Below are 21,670 nucleotides of genomic sequence, written 5' to 3'. Positions count from 1 at the left end.
GATTCTTCTTTTTTTTATTTTTACAAACTCAGTTCAGTTCAGTCATTCAGTTGTGTCCGACTCTTTGCGATCCCATGAACCTCAGCACGTCAGGCATATCTGTCCATCACCAACTCCCGGAGTCACAGAAACCCATGTCCATTGAGTCGGTGATGCCATCCAACCATCTCATCCTCTGTTGTCCCCTTCTCCACCTGCCCTCAATCTTTCCCAGCATCAGGGTCTTTTCAAATGAGTCAGCTCTTCAAATCAGGTGGCCAAAAGTATTGGAGTTTCAGCTTCAACATCAGTTCTACCAGTGAACACCCAGGCCTTATCTCCTTTAGAATGGACTGGTTGGATCTCTTTGCAGTTCAAGGGACTCTCAAGAGTCTTCTCCAACATCACAGTTCAAAAGCATCAATTCTTCGGAACTCTCACTTCCATACATGACTACTAGGAAAACTAATGTTTGCTTAAATACATGGCCATTTTCAGACTGCTGTCACTGGATAGTTTGTCATATATTCCTCTCCATAATTCTGAACAAGTGTAATGAAAGCATCAATATTTTGTATGTGTTGAAACTCTATTATTGTCCAAGCCATGAATCAGGCATTTTATCCTTGCAGTTTTGTTATCTATCTCCCTTTATAGTAACTGCATCCCTAGAAACAAATATTCAAATTCCTCTATATTATGTAGTAGCTCAAAGAATAAAGTCATTTAATCTGATCAGGGTCTCCAAACAATTAAAATATCTTGAAAACATAAAAAAGAATAATTATTCTCTAAGAATAATTATCTAAGAATATTTCTAAGAATATTATTCTCTAAGAATAATTTCTTCGGCCTGGATTGCTGCCTTAATTCCCAGCAAACATGATTACAGTGATTTTTATATTTTTTCCACTTATATAAAAATAATGTTTTTTTCCAGTGCAATTTCACTCTTCAACCCTCACCTCAGTTATTATTTTGGCATTTGAATTTTATCACTTACAGACCCATTTATATCATAAATGAACTAGCGTGACAGATGTGATATATAGGTAGAGTAACACATCAGGATGATGTAACCTACCAGTTGCACTTTTACTTTAGAAGTAACATCACTATGAAATCCTGAATGCTCAGTTATTATCCAGTGATTTTATTTTCTGCTCTGGACTTCAAACTGCTCAATATATAAACGTATCCCTTAATAGGAGGTATAAAGGAGAAAACTTACTGGCTTGTTTCAGAGTCCTCAGAGACTGGCAGTAAAAAGTAACTGTTGTTAACTGTTGTTAAAAGAGACCTTTGCCATTATGGAAATTGAGATACCATTTTTCAATTCTCAAATTGATAATTCTTTAAAGGGTACAATAGATAATCAAGGGGGTTTTGGAAGCTGTCACTAGTTGTGAATTGTGGGACTTTGTATAGTTTCTTTTGTTTTGTTGTTGTAGTTTAATTTCTAAAATAAGCATTAAGAAATGTTATATTTAGGCAAATATATATTCCAGGTGAATTTAACTATAAATTTTATTAAGGTTGAAAATGTCACATTTAAACTCAAATCTGTTGAAATTTATTGAGAAATGATATAAGAAAATTTTCCATCATTCCAATGAAATAGTTACTCCACTTACAATTTTTTTTTGTATATATATATAAAACCTAGCAAATTTGTAGATGCATCAGGTTCTTTTTCGGGTCTGCTCATTTTATTCCTTGTCTTGGCTGTTAACTTTTGAGGAGGTCCTATGCACTTTATTTTTACTCTTTATGTTTGATGGTAAATCTTAGTGTTAGAAAGAGCATGTCCTATCTCATTGCTGTATTCATTCAAAGGGTTCTTGTATGTTTTTATATCTTTTTATTCCAAATTAAGTTGATTTTTACAAAATTGAGTATAATAGGAAATTCTTACATCCCTTTAAATATTTACTATCATGACAGCAAAATTTTGTCATGTTTGTTATTTCAACACATTTTTGGTAACACATTTTTGTTAAATCTAATCTTGCACACTTTGTACTTGGGTGCTACACTTAAATTATGCTTTCCCTGACATGATTGATCTTACTGTTACTGTTTTTGTTTTACACATATAGGTGGTAAATGGTATCATTGCTGACATCTCATTTCTGATAGTTTTTCTACTACTTTCTCTTCTTTGTATTAGGTTAATGATAAAATGATCTCCAAACAATATTTTTTATATTATTTATCTTGTTAACTAAAATTTTCTAGCAATACTGAGTAACAGTGACAATAACTGCTATGGGCAAAACCTGTTAGCTTCCCAACCATGACTTTCTTTTTTCTTGATAATGCCACCTCATTTTCTTGGGATTAGTTGCCTATATACTTCCTCGAAGCCTCAAACTCTTTATAAAAATCTGCATCTCACTAACCAAGGTCAATCCCAACTCCACTATTTTCCTCACCAGTATCTAGTTTAGCCATGATTGTAGACCAGGTAGCAGAGACTGCTATTATCTGCTGTGTGGCCTTCTCCTGTTCGTCAGTTGTAATGGATACCTGAATTCATTTAGAGACATTGTACAGCCTCCCTTGTAATTAGAACTGGCAAATAGCATAAAACAAAACAATATTATCATGTGGCTACTTGGTGGAAATTCCCTATAAGGGCTGACTCACCAACAAGTCATGCTCTTTGCCTCTTGCTGCTGCTGCTGCTAAGTGACTTCAGTCGTGTCCAAATCTGTGCGACCCCATAGTTGGCAGCCCACCAGCCTCCGCCGTCCCTGGGATTCTCCAGGCAAGAACACTGGAGTGGGTCACCATTTCCTTCTCCAATGCAGGAAAGTGAAAAGGGAAAGTGAAGTTGCTCAGTCGTATCCGACTCTTCGCGATCTCATGGACTGCAGCCTACCAGGCTCCTCCATCCATGGGATTTTCCAGGCAAGAGTACTGGAGTGGGGTGCCATTGCCTTCTCCATTGCCTCTTGCTAACCCTATATAATCCAAGTCTGTGCCCTGACCAGTAATGCTGAAGAAGCTGAAGTTCAACTGTTCTATGAAGACCTACAGAACCTTCTAGAATTAACTCAAAAAAGATGTCCGTTCATTATAGGGGACTGGAATGCAAAAGTAGGAAGTCAAGAAACACCTGGAGTAACAGACAAATTTGGCCTTGGAGTACAGAATGAAGCAGGTCAAAGGCTAATAAATTTTTGCCAAGAGAATTCACTGGTCATAGCAAACACCCTCTTCCAACAACACAAGAAAAGACTCTACACATGGACATCACCAGATGGCCAAAACCAAAATCAGATTGATTATATTCTTTGCAGCCAAAGATGGAGAAGCTCTATAAAGTCAGCAAAAACAAGACCAGGAGCTGACTGTTGCTCAGATCATGAACTCCTTATTGCCAAATTCAGACTGAAATTGAAGAAAGTGGGGAAAACCACTAGACCATTCAGGTATGACCTAGTCAAATCCCTTAGGATTATACAGTGGAAGTGAGAAATAGATTTAAGGGACTAGATCTGACAGAGTGCCTCATGAACTATGGACGGAGTTTCAGGACATTGTACAGGAGACAGGAATCAAGACCATCCCCATGGAAAAGAAATGCAAAAAAGCAAAATGCCTGTCTGAGGAGGCATTACAAATAGCTCTGAAAAGAAGGGAAGTGAAAACCAAAGGAGAAAAGGAAAGATATTAGCATGTGAATGCAGAGTTCCTAAGACTAGCAAGGAGAGATAAGAAAGCCTTCCTCAGGGATCAATGCAAAGAAATAGAGGAAAACAATAGAATGGGAAAGACTAGAGATCTCTTCAAGAACATTAGAGATACCAAGGGAACATTTCATGCAAAGATGGGCTCGATAAAGGACAGAAATGGTATGGACCTAACAGAATCAGATGTTAAGAAGAGGTGGCAAGAATAAACAGAATAACTGTACAAAAAGATCTTCATGGCCAAGATAATCACGATGGTGTGATCACTCACCTAGAGCCAGACATCCTGGAATGTGAAGTCAAGTGGGCCTTAGGAAGCATCACTATGAACAAAGCTAGTGGAGGTGATGGAATTCCAGTTGAGCTATTTCAAATCCTGGAAGATGATGCTGTGAAAGTGCTGCACTCATTATGCCAGCAAATTTGGAAAACTCAGCAGTGGCCACAGGACTGGGAAAGGTCAGTTTTCATTCCAATCCCAAAGAAAGGCAATGCTAAAGAATGCTCTCTACTACCAAATAATTGCCATCATCTCACATGCTAGTAAGGTAACGCTAAAAATTCTCCATGCCAGGCTTCAGCAATATGTGAACCATGAACTTCCAGATGTTCAAGCTGGTTTTAGAAAAGGCAGAAGAACAAGAGATCAAATTGCCAACATCCTCTAGATAATCAAAAAAGCAAGAGAGTTCCAGAAAAACATTTATTTCTGCTTTATTGACTATGCCAAAGCCTTTGACTGTGTGGATCACAATAAACTGTGGAAAATTCTGAAAGAGATGGGAATACCAGACCACCTGACCTGCCTCTTGAGAAACCTGTATGCAGGTCAGGAAGCAACAGTTAGAACTGGACATGGAAGACAAGACTGGTTCCAAATAGGAAAAGGAATATATTAAGGCTGTATATTGTCACCTTGCTTATTTAAATTATATGCAGAGTACATCATGAGGAATGCTGGGCTGGAGGAAGCACAAGCTAGAATCAAGATTGCTGGGAGAAATATCAATATCCTCAGATACACAGATGACACCACCCTTATGTCTGAAACGGAAGAGGAACTAAAGAGTCTCTTGATGAAGTGAAAGAAGAGAGTGAAACAGCTGCCTTAAAGCTCAACATTCAGAAAACTAAGATCATGGCATCCAGTCCAATCACTTCATGGCAAATATATGGGGAAACAGTGGAAACAGTGGAAACAATGGCTTACTTTATTTTTCTGGGCTCCAAAATCACTGTAGATGGTGATTGCAGCCATGAAATTAAAAGATGCTTACTCCTTGGAAGGAAAGTTATAACCAACCTAGAAAGCATATTAAAAAGCAGAGACATTGCCAACAAAGGTCCATCTAAACAAGGCTATGGTTTTTCCAGTGGTCATGTATGGATGTGACAGTTGGACTATAAAGAAAGTTGAGCACCGAAGAATTGATGCTTTTGAACTGTGGTGTTGGAGAAGACTCTTGAGAGTCCCTTGGACTGCAAGGAGATCCAACCAGTCCATTCTAAAGGAGATTAGTCCCGGGTGTTTATTGCTAGGACTAATTTTGAAGCTGAAACTCCAATTCTTTGGCCACCTGATTTGAAGAGCTGACTCATTTGAAAAGACCCTGATGCTGGGAAAGATTGAGGGCAAGTGGAGAAGGGGGGCGACAGAGGATGAGATGGTTGGATGGCATCACTGACTCAATGGACATGGGTTTCTGTGACTCCGGGAGTTGGTGATGGACAGATATGACTGGCGTGCTGAGGTTCATTGGGTTGCAAAGAGTCAGACGTGACTGAGTAAATTAACTGGACTGAACTGAATTGAAGATGTACAGTATATATTTATAACCCTAAATAACCACTAAAAACCACAGGAAAAATATTATTAATATGAATATATATAAATTAATAATGGAAAATACTTAAATATATCTCCCAAAAGAAAAAGGACAAAATCAGAAAAAATGGGTGAAACAAATATAAAATAGAGAGTTTTGTCAGTTTTAACCAAACTGTACTTCTAATCATGATATATATAAATGGCTTAATAACCCAATTAAACACAGAGATTGTCATATTGGTAAAATATATGTTGCAGACAAGAAGCCATCGTTAAAGCCATCGTTAAAATAAAATACTTAGAATAAAAGTAAAAGCACAGAAAAAGAAAAGTATGCTAATATGTTATTGTTTAATTAAATTGTGATGTGCTGGTTTACCTCTGCTGCTATAAAAAATTACCACAAACTTAGTGACTTAAAATGCCATAATTTCTTATCTTAGAATTTTTAGGTCAGAAGTCTGATGCACTCTCATTGTGTTAAATTCATAGTGTTGGCAGAGTTACATTTCTTTCTGTAAGCTATAGGAGAGAATTCATTTCCTTGTGTGTGTGTGTGTGTGTGTGTGTGTTAGTCACTCAGTCTGACTCTTTGCAACTCCATGGACAGTAGCCTTCTAGGCCCCAGCCTTCTCGGTCCATGGCATTCTCCAGGCAAGAATACTGGAGTGGATTACCATTCCTTTCTGTAGAGGATCTTCCCCACCCAGGGATCAAACGCATTCTCCCACATTGCAGGCAGATTCTTTACCATCTGAGCTGCCAGGGAAGCCCTCATTTCTTCTCCTTTTTCAATTAAACCAAAAGAAAGCAGAAAAAATAGAGTAATACAAAACATCTGGCAAGAAAACAAATTTTATTGTAGTCATATCAATAATATCACTAAATATAAGTGATCTTTCATTTTGCACTATTGTCATGAATTTATACATGTATATACATATGTCATATATATAAGTCTCATGAGACATCTACTATTTTTTGTACAGTCAATTTTCAGTATGTAATTTTTTACAGGTATCAACATAATTGACAATCTGCTTCTATATCCCCCGGCTTTATAATTACTATGAGGACAGTAACTTGTTTTATATACCAATTTGTTGGCAGTGTTTTTGGATTATCACTGAGTACCATACCAAATATACCTTTACAGCACTTTCCATGATTTTGTAAGCACTTAATGCCTTATATTACCTTATTTAAAAAATAACCAGAAAAGTTTAGTTATCTGTAACCAAATAATAATATACCAAATATACTGTATACAAAATACCTATCATTATTGTATTAAGTGAAAAGATTTTTGAGTGAACTCAAATTCCTTTATAAGATTTTAAAAATTACCATTATGAATAACCACAAAACTCTCCAAAACTTTGAAATGTGAAGTTAAACTCTTTCATAACCATTTTCCATAGGATATAACAGCTTTCTTTACCTCACTCCACCAAATTAGGAACAAACAACTACATCTTTAAGTGTCCATTAAAATTATGTTGCAGCATGATACTTTGTACTTAATGATATTTTACTATGCAAAACCCTTTATTTAGAATCTCGAGAATCCTGCTTTAAATCAAATATGAAACATTAGTCACTCTTTTACTTAATACCTTTTTTGGCCTCTCTTTGAAATTTGAATATATTGAACATCTTTTTATCGCCTAAAATATATGATTTTCTTGTACCAATCTCTCTAGCTTCAATTCCTGCCACTTTCACACTAACTGTGCTACAGCCATTTTTCTTTATGATTTTCAAATGTATCACGCTTATAAGATCTTTGTGTCCATGTATTAGTCATCCTCTCTGCCTAGAATATTCAGTTCCCATGGTTATTGCATGGTTGTTTCTTTCAAATCATCTGGATATCAGCTAAATACCACTCAATATCTTGCTTAACAACCAAAAATAAAGTAACTACCATCTCTCAGTCAAACTCTAACATGCCATTATTTTTAATTAACTTCAGAGCACTATCTCTTCCAGACATTGTGTCTTTTTTTCAGTTTAATAGTATAACCTGTCTTTATCCACTCAAATACAGCAGATCTGGAATCTTATCTGTCCCATTCATATACTTAGAATAATGCCTGAAACCGGAAAGTGTTTAATAAATACATTATTTGCTAAATGATTGATTCGGTGCGTTAATGAATAAATAACTTATTTAATTCCAAATGAACTTACTCCCTTCCTTGGTTTTCCAGTCTTTCCATTGCATTCAGCAAACCATGTAATGACTCAACAACTTCTTCATGGAAGCTTTTACTTCCTGATTGCGAAGGGTATAAATCACAGGGTTCATCAAAGGAAAGATTACAGTGTGAAAGAGAGAAACCACTTTGTCAGCTGGGAAGGCTCTGAAGGGGCGGGTGTAGATGAAGATGGCAGGTCCAAACATGAGAAACACGATGATAATGTGTGCGGTGCACATGGAAAGAGCCTTGCTCTTCCCTTCAGAGGAGTGCCCCTTTACATGGCAGAGGATGACTGCATAGGAGGCCAGAAGCCCCAGAAAGCACAGCAGGGTGAGCAGGCCACTGTTGGAGACCATCAGGAGCTCCACCACAAAGGTGTCAGTGCAGGCCAGCTTGATGACCTGTGGCACGTCACAGAAGAAGTTGTCCAGTCGGTTTGGACCACAGAAGGGCAAGTGGATAATAAGAGCCACTTGAACAATGGAATGAGTAAATCCCCCAAGCCACAGAGCCAACAGCAAGGCATTGCAGGCTCTAGGGTTCATGACAGTTGAATAGTGTAAAGGACGACAGATGGCAATGTAGCGGTCAAAAGCCATCACAACAAGAAGGAACATCTCCCCTGCCCCAAGAAAGTGCAAGAAGAAGAGCTGAGTGATGCAGCCTCTATAGGAGATCACCTTCTTCTCAGAGAGGAAGTCCACCAGCATCCTGGGAGCCACAGTGAAGGAGTAGGATGCATCCAGGAAGGCCAGGTTCCCAGGAAGAAGTAGAGGGGGGCCGTGAGGCCGGGGTCTGACCTGATGGTGAGGATGATGAGGAAATTTCCAGGGAGGATGATGAGGTAGAAAATTAAGACTAGTGTGAAAACCAGGAGTTGAACATCTTGAGACTGGGTCAGACCAGGTAGGATGAACGCTGTCACTGCAGTGCTGTTCTCCCCCTCCATCAGTGCTCAGTCTGCGGAATAACCAAGAGCAGAATGCCATCTGTTATACCCACCTTTCCATCTATCCCCTAGCTCTGCTCCAAATAAAAATGATATTTTCCACATCCAGCACCTTGCCAGCTGAATGCAGTTTTTGCATCATAGATCTCCTGTGTTTTCAGTTAAATTTTCTACCTTTCATTTTCCTGATTCTCCGAGACACTGATCTTATGGCCACACTTGCATTCCTATTTAAGTGTGTGTTTCTGTATAATTGTGTTCCTAAGCTATTTTGCTTGAAGCATGCTAGAAAACTCCTGATCAAAGCGACACTGGTCACTATTAAGGTTGTCAGGCTGCTGTTGCTCTTGTTGCTGTCAGTGGTGCACTGGCTCTAATGCTTAGGTTAGTTGCTGAGTTTTGGTCCCCTTCTTCATCTCCACAGAGCAAAGATATTTTGCAGATGCTTCTTTCCTCCAGTTCCTGCAGAATCCCCAGTTCCTGATTTGCAGCTGTGTACCTTATTTTCAGAATTTGTGCCTTATTAGTTCCATCACAGTGTTTTGCTTTGGTGCCCTTGTGCAACCTTACTCCATTTAGTCACCTGGATCTCAGCAAGTCCACTAAGTTACACCTAACTCAGAGGTATTCCCCTAGTTGGGGCATCCCAGGTGACTGAGTGCTAAAGAATTCACCTGCCAATGCAGGAAATACAGGAGATGCAAGTTTGATCCCTGGATCAGAAAGATCCCCTGGAGGAGGTAATGGCAACCCACTCCAGCATTCTTGCCTGGATAATTCCATGAACAGAGGAGCTTCAACCCATGGGGTCACAAAGAGTCAGACATGACTGAGCAACTAAGCACACATTCCCCGACTTACACCTCTGACTGGTCCCCAATCCTGCATGTGTTCCACACCCTGTTCTCAAATTCTAATGAATACTAGTCTGGTCTTACTTGCTCACCATATATAGCCACAGTCTACTTTTCCCTCAGATCTCAGGATGATAGCCAAATGCTATTCCCACAAATATTTTCTTGTAAACCTTATTAGAATATATAAAATATCTTGACTATCTCAACTAATAAAATCAAAGCTAGATCTGGAAATGACCATATAGAACATGTAGTCTAATATATCATTTAACAGATGAGAAAAATAGAGCAATTTCAGTTAAGATTCTTAAATTTACAATGACTTTTCTTTTTTATTCTAATTAGTAAGTCATAGGGGAGAAAAGGTATGTGTTCCTCAGTTTAAACAGATTGTGTGTATGTGCTCAGTTGTGTCTGATTCTTTGCATCCCCATGGACTGCAGCCCACCAGGCTCCTCTGTCCATGGGACTTTCCAGGCAATAAAGTTACTACTATCAACTTGTATGATTTTATTTAGGTGCTTAAATAATTGCTATTTGCTTATGTAAATGCTTCGTCCTTGTGGGCTATAATCTAATCTAAAGAATTCTGTTCATGACATCCAGAATGAAGATTTAGTCTATATAGTGGTCTCCAAAGTGGAATATGCTCATCTCAGTGGATAAACAAGATAATCCATTAGGGTGCATAAAAACAGTGGAACTTCTCCATATATTATTATAAATCATGCTTTGAATTTTTAAAAGTATTTGTGATTGATTTCTAAGTTTTACATTGCTATAGTTGTAGAAACATTCTGTAAGTAAATATTCACAGATGTGATATTTGTGCATATTTGTTGAGAAGAATGATGTAAAAGAAGAAAGGTTGTTGACTATAACAAAATATTATAATGTGACATATAGCAATATTTCTCTTGATTTTTAATTGCACACAATGTTGATTTTCAAAAATGCTATGCATACAGTGGAATGCAATTTAGCAATGAAAAGGAATGGAGTACTGATGTATGTTACAACATGCATATAACTCAAAACCATTATGCTATATAAGAGGAGCCAGTCACAAAGGACCACATATTGTTTAATTCAATTTATGAAAAATGTCCAGACAAGGCAAATCTGTAGATATAGAAAGTAGAAGAGAGTTTGCCAAGGAATAGGAATGGGATTAGAGTGACTGTTAATGAGTATGAGATTTCATGGGGAGTGACAGAATGTTCTAAAATTATATCATGTTGATGCTTGCATAGCTCATTAAATACACTTAGCACTGAATATTACGGTCTAAATGGTAAATTTATGATATGCTTTTTGTATCTCAATAAGTATTATTTGTACTGTGCTCAATCGCTCTAGTTGTGTCTGACTCTTTGTGACACCGTGGACTGTAGCCTGCCAGGCTCCTCTGTCCATGGGATTTTCCCAGCAAGAATACTGGAGTGGGTTGTCATTTCCTTCTCCAGATTTCTTTAACTACTATTTAATGTGGCAGAGAAGAGCAGAGAGGAAAAAATTTCTAATTGAAATTTGACATAATTATTACTAGCATCCCTAGAAAGAGGAAAAAAGAAAAGGAAAGAGTAAAGGAAGATCAGCTTTAACAAGTCTGTATAGGGAACTCATGGGAAATTCAGACAATCCACCAGTATTTTAGGCACACTTATTAGGAAACATCAGAACATGTGTTCTGTGTGATTAGTAACATTTGTAAGGAGCAGCCAAGTGTGACAAAAAAGGTGTTTATAACTCAGGGGTGGGCTTCCCTCATAGCTTAAGCAGTAAAGAATCTGCCTGCAATGCAGACCTGAGTTCGATTCCTGGGTCGGGAAGATCCCCTGGGGAAGGAAATGGCAGCCCACTCCCATATTCTTGCCTGGAGAATCCTATGGACAGAGGAGCCTGGCAGGCTACAGTCTGTGGGGTCGCAAGAGTTGGACACGACTTAGGGACTAAACCAACCAAACCATAACTCATGGGCACATATTTGTGCATAAAAATACATATTCACACATTGTGAGTCTAAGAAAATTTAAATAGGAAAAAAGTATCTTTGGTGACCTTCAAATTAGTTTAGGAGCGTCTTTCTTTCTTTTATCCACTTAAACACTGATTTGTCTCCACATTCATTCTTCATTCTGCCTGTAGAAACCTGTTCTTAGGAAAGTAAGTCTGCAGCTCCCTCTATCTGCTCTTAAGTTTTGTGCATTTCAGGTGCTCAAGGTTATTTCTTTGGGTTAATAGTTCCAGGACAGAGGGATCACTATGAGTTACAAGCTCTTCCACTCCACCTTTTATTTTCCATCATCCACCTCTACTTCCTATTTGTTATTAACAAATGAAACTCTATACCACTTAATATTTTAAATTCACTACTCTTCTCCCATTCTCACGTACATACCTTCTATTCCAGTGATTCTCAAGTTGTGCTCATCACAGAGATAAAGGACAGGTGTGCCTTGGATGACTGAAAAAAAAGCATTCTGCTAGACTTACTGTGGTGATCATTTCATAATGAATGCAAATGTCAAATCACTATGTAGAATACCTGAAACGAACATAATATTGTACATATATGTTTCAATTAAAAACAAATAGGCAAATAAAATTTAAAAATATACATCTTTGAGGTACCATGGTTCAAATTCAAATAATACCATCATACTGTACATAGAAAGTAATGGCTTCAAGTATCACATTTGTAATTTCTCCCTCCATGCTTTATGCTCTTGTTTTCTTATTCTTTAATATGCTATAAACATATATATATATAATAAATTGCTACTGTATTTCTTTGGATAATTTTCTAACAGTTGAAACAGGAAATTAAATTTAAAAAAAAAAAGCATTCTGGAAAAAAAAAAGCCCCAAACAGTGGATCTTAGAGGGACAAGCTTTTGTCCTAATCCTATAAAGCATAAAAGTACTGTCAGCGTAGGCTAAGATAGAGATCTGAATGCTCTCATCATCTCTAATAGTCCTTGTTATTTCAACTGGTACAAAAACACATGTGGCACTGAAGATGCACGGGGAATGTCTATCTCTTTTCCCTCTTTCTCAGAGTGCGGACCCGCAGCTTCCATCCACAAGCAATGCTGAGCATGCCTAGCCTCCAGCTGCTGTCAGATCAGCTCTCCTCTGGGGACCTGATTACCACCCTGGCATCTCGCTCTTTAATCTTTCCCCATTTATTTCCTGTTCTTGTTTTTCTATAATTTCCCATTCTCTTCCTGTTAATTCTACCTTAATACATTCATTTTCTCAATTATTCTTTTTATATTTATATTCTCTTTAGCTTCTTTTAGTTTCAATTTTATTCTTTTATTTTTTCTTGCAGTTTCTCTTCCTTGTTAGAGCTCTTGCTTCCCCGTCCTCCTTGCTTCCTTTCTTGTCATTCTCTTTCTTTTCCCTCTTTTTGCCCAAATTCTTTCAGTGTTAAATCCTTTTCACTTTCTTCTCTATATGTATTCTATTTCATCGTGTTCCATGCCTGTCTTTCCATTAGTTCTGAGATAAGAGATTGTTTTTCTCATTCCATGGTAGAGGGAGTATGGTAGGTGCTTCCTAAATATTCACTTAGAGTGGATTTTCTACAGACTGAAAATTCTTCACTTGGTCTTCAGTGCTAGGCCTTTTCTCCTGAATACTATCCTCTGAAATTTACTCAGTCTCCATCACACATTAGTCACTCAATCACACATTCTCTCACATGTTTTGTCTGTTTTTAACTCATTCTGATAGATATGGAATGACTTTGTGCTCTAAAATTAATCTCCTTAATACCACCCTTGCCAAGATGAAAGTTCAAATATGACAATGTGGTTTCTGATAATGTATTGTTTTCTATATTTTAATACAATATATTGTTACCATTACTACGAGTTTTAAAAAATGTGGATCAGGCAGAAGAATAAGAAATATTTAATTGATAGTAGAGTTGAGGATTATGTAAAATTGTATTCAATTGCACAAATCTTCACCCCTACAGTATCTTATAAATTAAATGGAATAGTTAAATTAGATTATAGAAATTTTTATTTTCCTTTAATACTCCAAGATTTTATATAATATCATGAATATTATTTGAAGATGTTCTATTTAACATAAGTGACTATTTCTGTAGTTTGGTAACTGTATAACCTTGGGCAAGTCACTTAGTGTTTTAAAATCTTCTTTTAATCTTAAAAGGAGAAATAATATATCCCGTCTTTCTGTTCTACGGGGTCAAATGAGACGATCAGTAGCCAAATCACATCTACTTAGACTGAACTAAAACATCCAGTAATTAGACAAATTCTGGTAAAAAATGATAAAGTGGACACTTGTCAGTAGATCTTTGGTCATTACCCTGGAGTTAATTCCATCAAAGATGATGACAGCTTCAATCTGAATCATTTCAGGGTAGAAGATTGTGGATGTTCAAGAAAGTGCCCATGTAAAGTTTTCTTAAATATTTCAGCTAGGGTTTGTGAATCAAGTCTTTCTTATTTTAAGATCCTTAACTTGGAGCCTTACGTTTTTGTATGTTAGGAAAGGACCAGATGCAAGCAAAAATACTCATGCCCATTGAGTGCGTGATCCAAGAAATCTGCAAACTTGTGAGGTCAGTGTAGTTTGTTTCTGGGACTCTTAGGACTCTGATTCTTCCTCCCTTTATATCTGATTTAGCTTGAGGAAAAATCATTCGTATGATATCCCAATTTAAATTCAGATGATTAATCTCCTAAAGCTACTGGCATTTACACTTTTTTATAATAGTGGAAATAAAAAATTTAATTTCTTTAAAGTAACACTAAGCACCAGGAGGATGTGGCAGGAGGTGTATTTGAGGCACAGGGTAGAAGTGCTGTTGGAATGTAGATCTCACCTTTTCTCTGTTCCTGCAACAGTATCCTATTATCATGCATTTTCAGGCAGCAAACGTCCCGGACAGTTACAATGTGAATTGTTTTCTATTATCTTCTTCCTTTCAATGTCTTTCAAATAGGAAGACTGAGCAAAAATTTCACCTCACCAGGTGTTTATTGTTACTCTCAAACAAATGGCTGTTATCTTCCTCCTGATGAAAAGGAGATTAACTGATCATTCCAGAATTTTTCCTTAAATATATATTCTCATGGTGAAACATGATGAATTCTAAATCTGTTCTACTACTTATAATGCAACAAGGAGTGCTTGGGGTATTATAGCTACTTTAAGCCTGCAGAGTACTTCCAGTGGGAATATTAGAATATCATCTAGAATTAGAAAGAGGGAAAGATGAGAATATTTTAAGGATAAACTGTTAAAAAATGTACCAGCTAGAGCCACACAGGTCTTGTTAGGATTTAGAATTTGACAATTTATCAGTGACAGTGATCATGGAATGGCACATATGTTTATTAAGCATAATGAAAGCAGAAAGTCTAGGGAGATTATTTTAGATCTTATTATACAATTCATACAAGTGATGAAAATGCTGGGTTTTTTAATCAGAAATTAAATAGTGAAAATAAATCAATGATAAATATGTTACTACCTGCATTTCTTTGTATAGAAGAGTTAGACAGAGAATATATTATGCTCAAAATGTTTTTCAGGAATAATTCTCCTTAAATAAGAGAACTTCATGATGTCTTGTAGAATAGTCTCTCTAAGGATATGCTGTCTCAAATAAAAGAATTATTCTACTGTTATTTTTGTATTTATAGGTATTCACTTTTTTAATGTGTGTTCAGCTGTAACAAAATAAAGAATTTTTAGTTTCTAAATTAATGATATATGGAAGAAAAAATACTTAATTGTAAAAACTTAATTTAACTTTTTGTTTAAGAAGTGAAATAAACCTATTACATTAAAATTAAAATAACAAACGTCTTTTACAAAAGGAATAAAATATATGATCAAGTGTACTTTCATTCAAATTTATATCCAATTCAGCCATATGTGCTGCACATAAATAACTTTGAATATATGTCATTTTGCTTGGGTAAAATGAATATAATAATATAAATTCCCAGAAAGACAGACTGAAATGTAATTGGAAAAGACAGGAGAAAAGAGGGGAGGATGGAAAGACATAATTGAAAAAATAGGAGAAAAGATGTAGAGACAAAGAAACCATGCCCACAGAGATGCCTGTGCCACAAAGGCATGTATGCAGACACAAAAGAAGGAGAGAGGGGACCAAGAGAGAGGAGAGTGTCAGAGAGAGATGAAATATCTCTGGAAATGCAGTGTCCTTTGTTGTGGTTTTTGGTTTTGGTTTTTATTGCTTTTTTATATAATTACAGATTTCTCAGGGATCTCAGTTTTCAGTATTGATTGATAAGAAAGATTCCAGTTCTTTGAGAAGCCTCTGAGAAGTTGAGGTGTTAGGTGCATGGCTCGATTCTTTCCCTCCCCAGGGAGAAATTGAGAGCTGAGGTTTTCAATCACCAAGTAATATTCTATACTGTGGATACAGCACATTTTGTTCTATCCATTCATCAGCTGATGAACACTTGAGGATGTTTTAGCTTTTTTATTATTATGATTAAGGCTGTTGCAATCATTTGTCTACAGTTTGTTGTGTGCATATGTGTTTTCATTTATGTTGCATTGATATTTGAAATAAACTTGCTAGGTCATATGTTAATTCTATGCTTAACATTTTGAAAAACTGCCAGAATTTTCTTTAAAAGTGTTGCACCATTTTATGTTTCACCAGCTATGTATTAGGGTTCCAATTGTTCTACATCCTTGTTGACCCTTGAAATTGTCTATCTATTGGATTATAGCCATCCCAGTGGGTGTGATGTGATTTCTTATTGTGAATTTTATTTGGGTTTCCTCCTGATACCAATGATGTTCAGCATCTTTTTAAATACTTATTGGCCATTTGTATATCTTTTATGGAAACATTTATTTAGATTATTTGCCCATTTTTAATTGAGTTGTCTTTTGATTCTAGAATTTTCTAAATTCTTGTATTCTGGATACAAGTCCCTAATCAGATATATGATTTATAATTGATTTATACCATTCTGTGTATTTTCTTTTCCCTTTCTCCCAATTCTCAGTTATGCTGAACTTTTTCTTTGCTTGTCTTGGGTTTTTTTATTGTGAAAGTGTGAAAGTTTCTCAGTCATGTCCAGCTCTTTTGTGATCCCATGGACTGTCATCCGGTCATGCTCTTCTGTCCATGGTTTTCTTCAGGCAAGAATACTGTAGCCGGGCATGCTCCTCTGTCCAGGCAAGAATACTGGAACTGGTAGCCATTCCTTTCTCCAGGGGATCTTCCCAACCTTAGGATTGAACCTGGGTCTCCTGCATTGCAGGCAGATTCTTTATTGTCTGAGCCACCATGGAAACATCTTTTATTGTGAGTTCTCTTTTAAAATATTTCTATGAGAGTAAGTATAGCCTGTCTGAAAATTAAGAGGAAACCTTAACTAAAATTGGATTTGGGAAGGCCTGTAAAGGGAGCTCTCATGCCCCACCATTTATCCTCAGTTACCCCAAACAGGAAGTAATCAGGCACTAACCTCAATGGGGATAGATGTATATCAGTTCAGTTCAGTTCACTTCAGTCGCTCAGTCGTGTCCGACTCTCCGCGACCCCATGAATCAGCACGCCAGGCCTCCCTGTCCATCACCAACTCCCAAAAAGGAAGGACAATCATTCTACTTTCCCAGCAGGAGTAAAGAATACTTTCTTCTTGTCCAGCAACAAGTTCAAGCCAAAGGAAAATGCCTAAGCTCAGACTTCATCTGAACTTTTACTTTCTTTCAATGAACTTTCTTCTTTTTACTTACATGACTTCCTTTGCTTATCTACTCTCCTCACTATCAAAGTTTCCATGTGTATCTCATAGTATCTTTCTGGCAGATGAGCCTTTCTACCTGACATGAATTGTTTAATAAGCCAATTAGATCTGCAAATTTACTCAGCTGAATTTTGTATTTTAACCAGTGTTTCAAACCACAGTTTTTTCAGTGAACTCTTGTGTTTTCTTCTACCAAATACCCAAGCCTATCACTTTGAAGTTGCATGTTAAAAGAAAATTCTCACCTTGATGTTTCAGGACATACAAATAATTTGATGACAAGACAAACCCTTGTTAGGGAAGCACTTATTTTCAACTCCACTAAAAATCAAGTTTGAGAGACTTTTTTTTTTTTTTTCTTGCTGTCTGCTTCTGCTGGGCAAGCTTTCTACTGATTTTCTCTTTTTTTTCCCCCAGACTCTGAGCTCTCGTTCAAGCGAAGTCTGAGCCATCCCTGTTCAGGCTCAAAGTCTAGTCCACAGTGCTCTCCCAAATTCAGTGTTACTAGCAGGCTCTGGGCAGTGTATTCTATAGATGTTCTCAAAGTAGGCAATGGTTCCATGTTGGTGTATTTTCCTGGAATGCCATTCAAAGTTCAAACTAGAGTTCAAGTGTGAATTTTTTTTAATTTATTTTAAAAATCATTAATTTAAAAAATATTTTAAATGATTTTTGACAATTCTATATGTTTTGTCAACCAAGTGACTGAAGAGCTCGAGCGATTTATACTGATAGACCCAAAAATCTTACATAATAATTTATGAAATGACATATAATTCCATCTACCACTGATTGTATACTTTACCTTGCAATTAGTTAGGATTCCTTTAATATCAGGTGTGCTATATTGTAGGACTGAGATATTTTTGTTTACTATGTAGAAATAGAGTTGAATATAATTCTTATGGCAAATATTCTTAAATTATGATATATAACATAAAATCAAGCAATGTACTTCTTTTTTTTAATTGACATTTGAAAGTCAAATCACACTTGTGAGCATGTGGTTTCAAGGCTGCTCTTTGTAGTTCTATTGAAATTGTCCTTCCATTATTTCTTTTTCCTTTCTGGTATTTATATTCACTCTGTCATCTTATAGTAACTATACTATCAAATTTATTTATTTTTGTTCTTTATCTCATTGGTTCAAGAGGTTGAAATTAAATTTTTGCCTTTGCTGTTATCATTCTTTTAATCATGATTTATTCAGGGTACCGCATTTATGGTAGTAGTAGTTAGTGATAATCATTAGCAATCTATATTAAAATAATCTCTAATAGTACCACTACATATTTTTATATTTATCTCTTCACTAATAAATAAATATTGAATATATCATAAAGTATTTAATGACATTATATGTCTATTTTGCTGCAGATAACTAATTATCATTATGTGCTATACCAGCATTAACTGTGAATTTAAAGCATTTTATCATTAATTTTTTCTGCACCAGTTATGATTTAAAATAAAAGAGTAAAGCCATGTATTACATATAATATATTCAAATTTTGTTAGCCTTATATTTGAAAGCTGGATTATTTATACAATTCTAAAATCTAAAAATTCTATGTGGAGCTAACATTTTGGATCCTTAATTTTTACATGGCCTCTCGCATTTTCTGATTTCTCAGGGTGTAAATAATAGGATTCAATAAGGGTGTGAATACAGTGTAAAATACAGCAAGGACTTTAGTGCTGGCAAAACTCTTGAATGGCCAGGCATAGATGAAGATACACGGCCCAAAGAACAGACTGACCACAGTGATGTGGGCAGACAGTGTGGACAGAGCTTTGGAGAGGCCTCCCGATGATCTTCGTTGCACAGTGGCCGGGAGGACAGTGTAGGAGACAAGCAGGAGGAGGAAACAGATAAGTGACAAGAGTCCACTGTCAGCAATGACAAATAATTCCAGGGTGTATGTTTCCACACACGCAAGCTAAATCACAAGGGGAAGGTCACAGAATATGTTGTCTACAATGCGGGGGCCACAGAAAGGCAGGTTTACCGTTAATACCATCTGACTCATGGTGTGTATAAAACCAATTGTCCATGAGAGTATAACAAACCCGTTCAGCAACCTGTGGTTCATGATTTTCCTGTAGTGCAGGGGTTTACATATGGCCACATATCTGTCAAAAGCCATGGCTACCAGAAGAGTTGCCTCAGCACCTCCAAACAAGTGCATAAAGGACATCTGAGCCATGCATCCCCATATAGAGATGGTCTTGTGTTCAGTGAGCAAGTCTCTGATCATCTTGGGTGTGGTGACCGTGGAGAGACACATGTCCAAAAAGGAGAGGTTTCCGAGGAGGAAGTACATGGGAGAACGAAGGGTGGAACTGCGTGTCACTGTGACCACAGTGAGAGCGTTTCCCAGCACAGTAGCCCCATAGATCAAGGAGAATGTCACGAAGAAGACAACCTGAAGATCCCATCCTGCAGAAAATCCTTGCAAAATAAACTCAGTCACTACAGATCCATTTTTCAGATCCATTTACTCAACTCAAAAAAAGTTCCAGAAGTTTTTTCTTATCTCAGATATTTTCAAGAAATGATTAGTGCCTGCAAATTAGAGAAAATAAAGTGAAAATAATGTTGTTACTGTAGGTTAGTCTACAGAAGTATACAGAGTGGATCCTGAAATGTTGACTGTTTACCTGGGGAGTACACAGAGGACAGAAGCACACTAAGCCTTCTATGAAGAGTTGTGCTACATGAATAAAATGTAAATGAGCATAAATATTACTATTGACACTTTTGTGGCAGTAAATGCAATAATTACATGCACTATGGAGAAATGACAAGGCTCGATAACTATTAAAATGAAAACCAGCTATAATTTGGAAACCATTGCCTTTGTCACATGGATTTATCTTTTTTGCTTCCAGAATTATATTTTGTTATTTTTTAAAACTAAACATAAAGGTTTCTATTGTAAATGCTCCTCTTAATGAAAAACAGACTATATTTTTCACATAGTTCCTATGTTACATAGAATTTTACAACCCCTGATACAACTAACAAAAGAAAAACCTGAATATGAAATTAATTCAATTAAGCAGAAATTGATTAAAAAGACTTATACTGGCCTTTTACTTTATTTCAGAGGGAAAGATGGCATGAATTTAAGTTGATGACTTTCCCAGTGCTTGTGTCTCTCATTCTTCTTCCTGAGCAAGTCTTCTCAAAATATTTATTTCTGCACTTCTATTATGAATACAAAGGTAACATAAATGAAAGGAAAGAAATTATTATATAGCTTAGACAACAACATGTATTGGTAAAGAAACTTTTATTCCTCTTGAATAATTAATTGCCAATTAGATTTTATTACTTTCACTAAATTTATGATCTACTTTGGATAAAATTGAAGGTAGAAAAATAATACATTAGCACTAGGAAAGAACTTTCTAATCACTTTTCTCCACACCTTATTTAGTAAATGAAAAATCAAGGTCTAGGTAAGTAAGTAAATCTCCCCGAGTCCTAAAGGCAAGACCACTCCCAAGAATGTGTAGTGAGTATTAGATGAGATAGTGTATATATAAGCTCCTGGCTTGGCACAGAATGAGCACCGAGAAGGCGTATATTGAGTCAGCTATTCATGAAAATCCAAGATTAAAGCCTGAGAATAATTTATATAAATCCCTATTAGAAAAGTAATAAACCAAGGCTTATTTTATTATCAGATATGAACAATACACATTACTTAATGTAACAATTAAATATTCTCTTTCCGTTTTGTTATAGACATTTTAAGAAAACACACATAATTTCAATATAGATGCATTTTATATTTTTTAAAACCTATGCACACTTATCCTAGACAAATCTCAAAAACTAAATAAAAGAGACCTAACAGAAAAGACCACATGTTATATAGCTTGCTTTATATGAAATATTTAAAAACAAAAATCCGTAAAGACAGAAATTATGTCAGTAGTCCCCGTGAGTTGGGATGTGAGTGCCAATGGGCACTGCTGATGATAATGACTTAACATCAGATTGTGGTGATAGATACACAAATATATGAGTATAAAAATAATCATTGAAATGTGTACTTAAAAAGGGTAAATGTATACTATGTGAATTATATTCAATAAAATGTAAACCATTATACATTTTTAACTTTTATTCTTGTCAAAATTTTGTGTTTGTAAATTATAGAATGGAATTGTAGCATGTATGTTATCATGTGACCAGTCCAGGTTCAACACATAAATTTTCCTCTGTTCATTTCTTTGCATTTGTGCTTTTTTAATAAAATTCTTTTTTAGAAATAAAAAATAAATAAATAAATAAATTTAAAAAAAATTATAGTTTTCTAGTACTGTACAAGTACGTCAAGTACTTGTCAAGTACTT

At 36.1% G+C, this 21,670-nt stretch overlaps 2 pseudogenes; both read right to left on the bottom strand.

Moving 5' to 3' along the window:
• Positions 1 to 7,732: 7,732 nt before the first annotated feature.
• On the bottom strand, positions 7,733 to 8,842 carry LOC148776943 (olfactory receptor 4N5-like; annotated as a pseudogene).
• A 10,028-nt stretch (positions 8,843 to 18,870) lies between these two features.
• LOC148776942 (olfactory receptor 4L1-like) lies at positions 18,871 to 19,800 on the bottom strand (annotated as a pseudogene).
• Between the last annotated feature and the right edge of the window lie 1,870 nt (positions 19,801 to 21,670).

This window comes from Moschus berezovskii, chromosome 9 (assembly GCF_049115385.1).
Source record: "Moschus berezovskii isolate FMDL1 chromosome 9, NW_MosBer_1.0, whole genome shotgun sequence".
In the NCBI taxonomy this organism is placed as follows: Eukaryota; Metazoa; Chordata; class Mammalia; order Artiodactyla; family Moschidae; genus Moschus; species Moschus berezovskii.
Note: the sequence above shows the minus strand (reverse complement) of the source record. Positions and strands in the feature narration are given on the sequence as shown.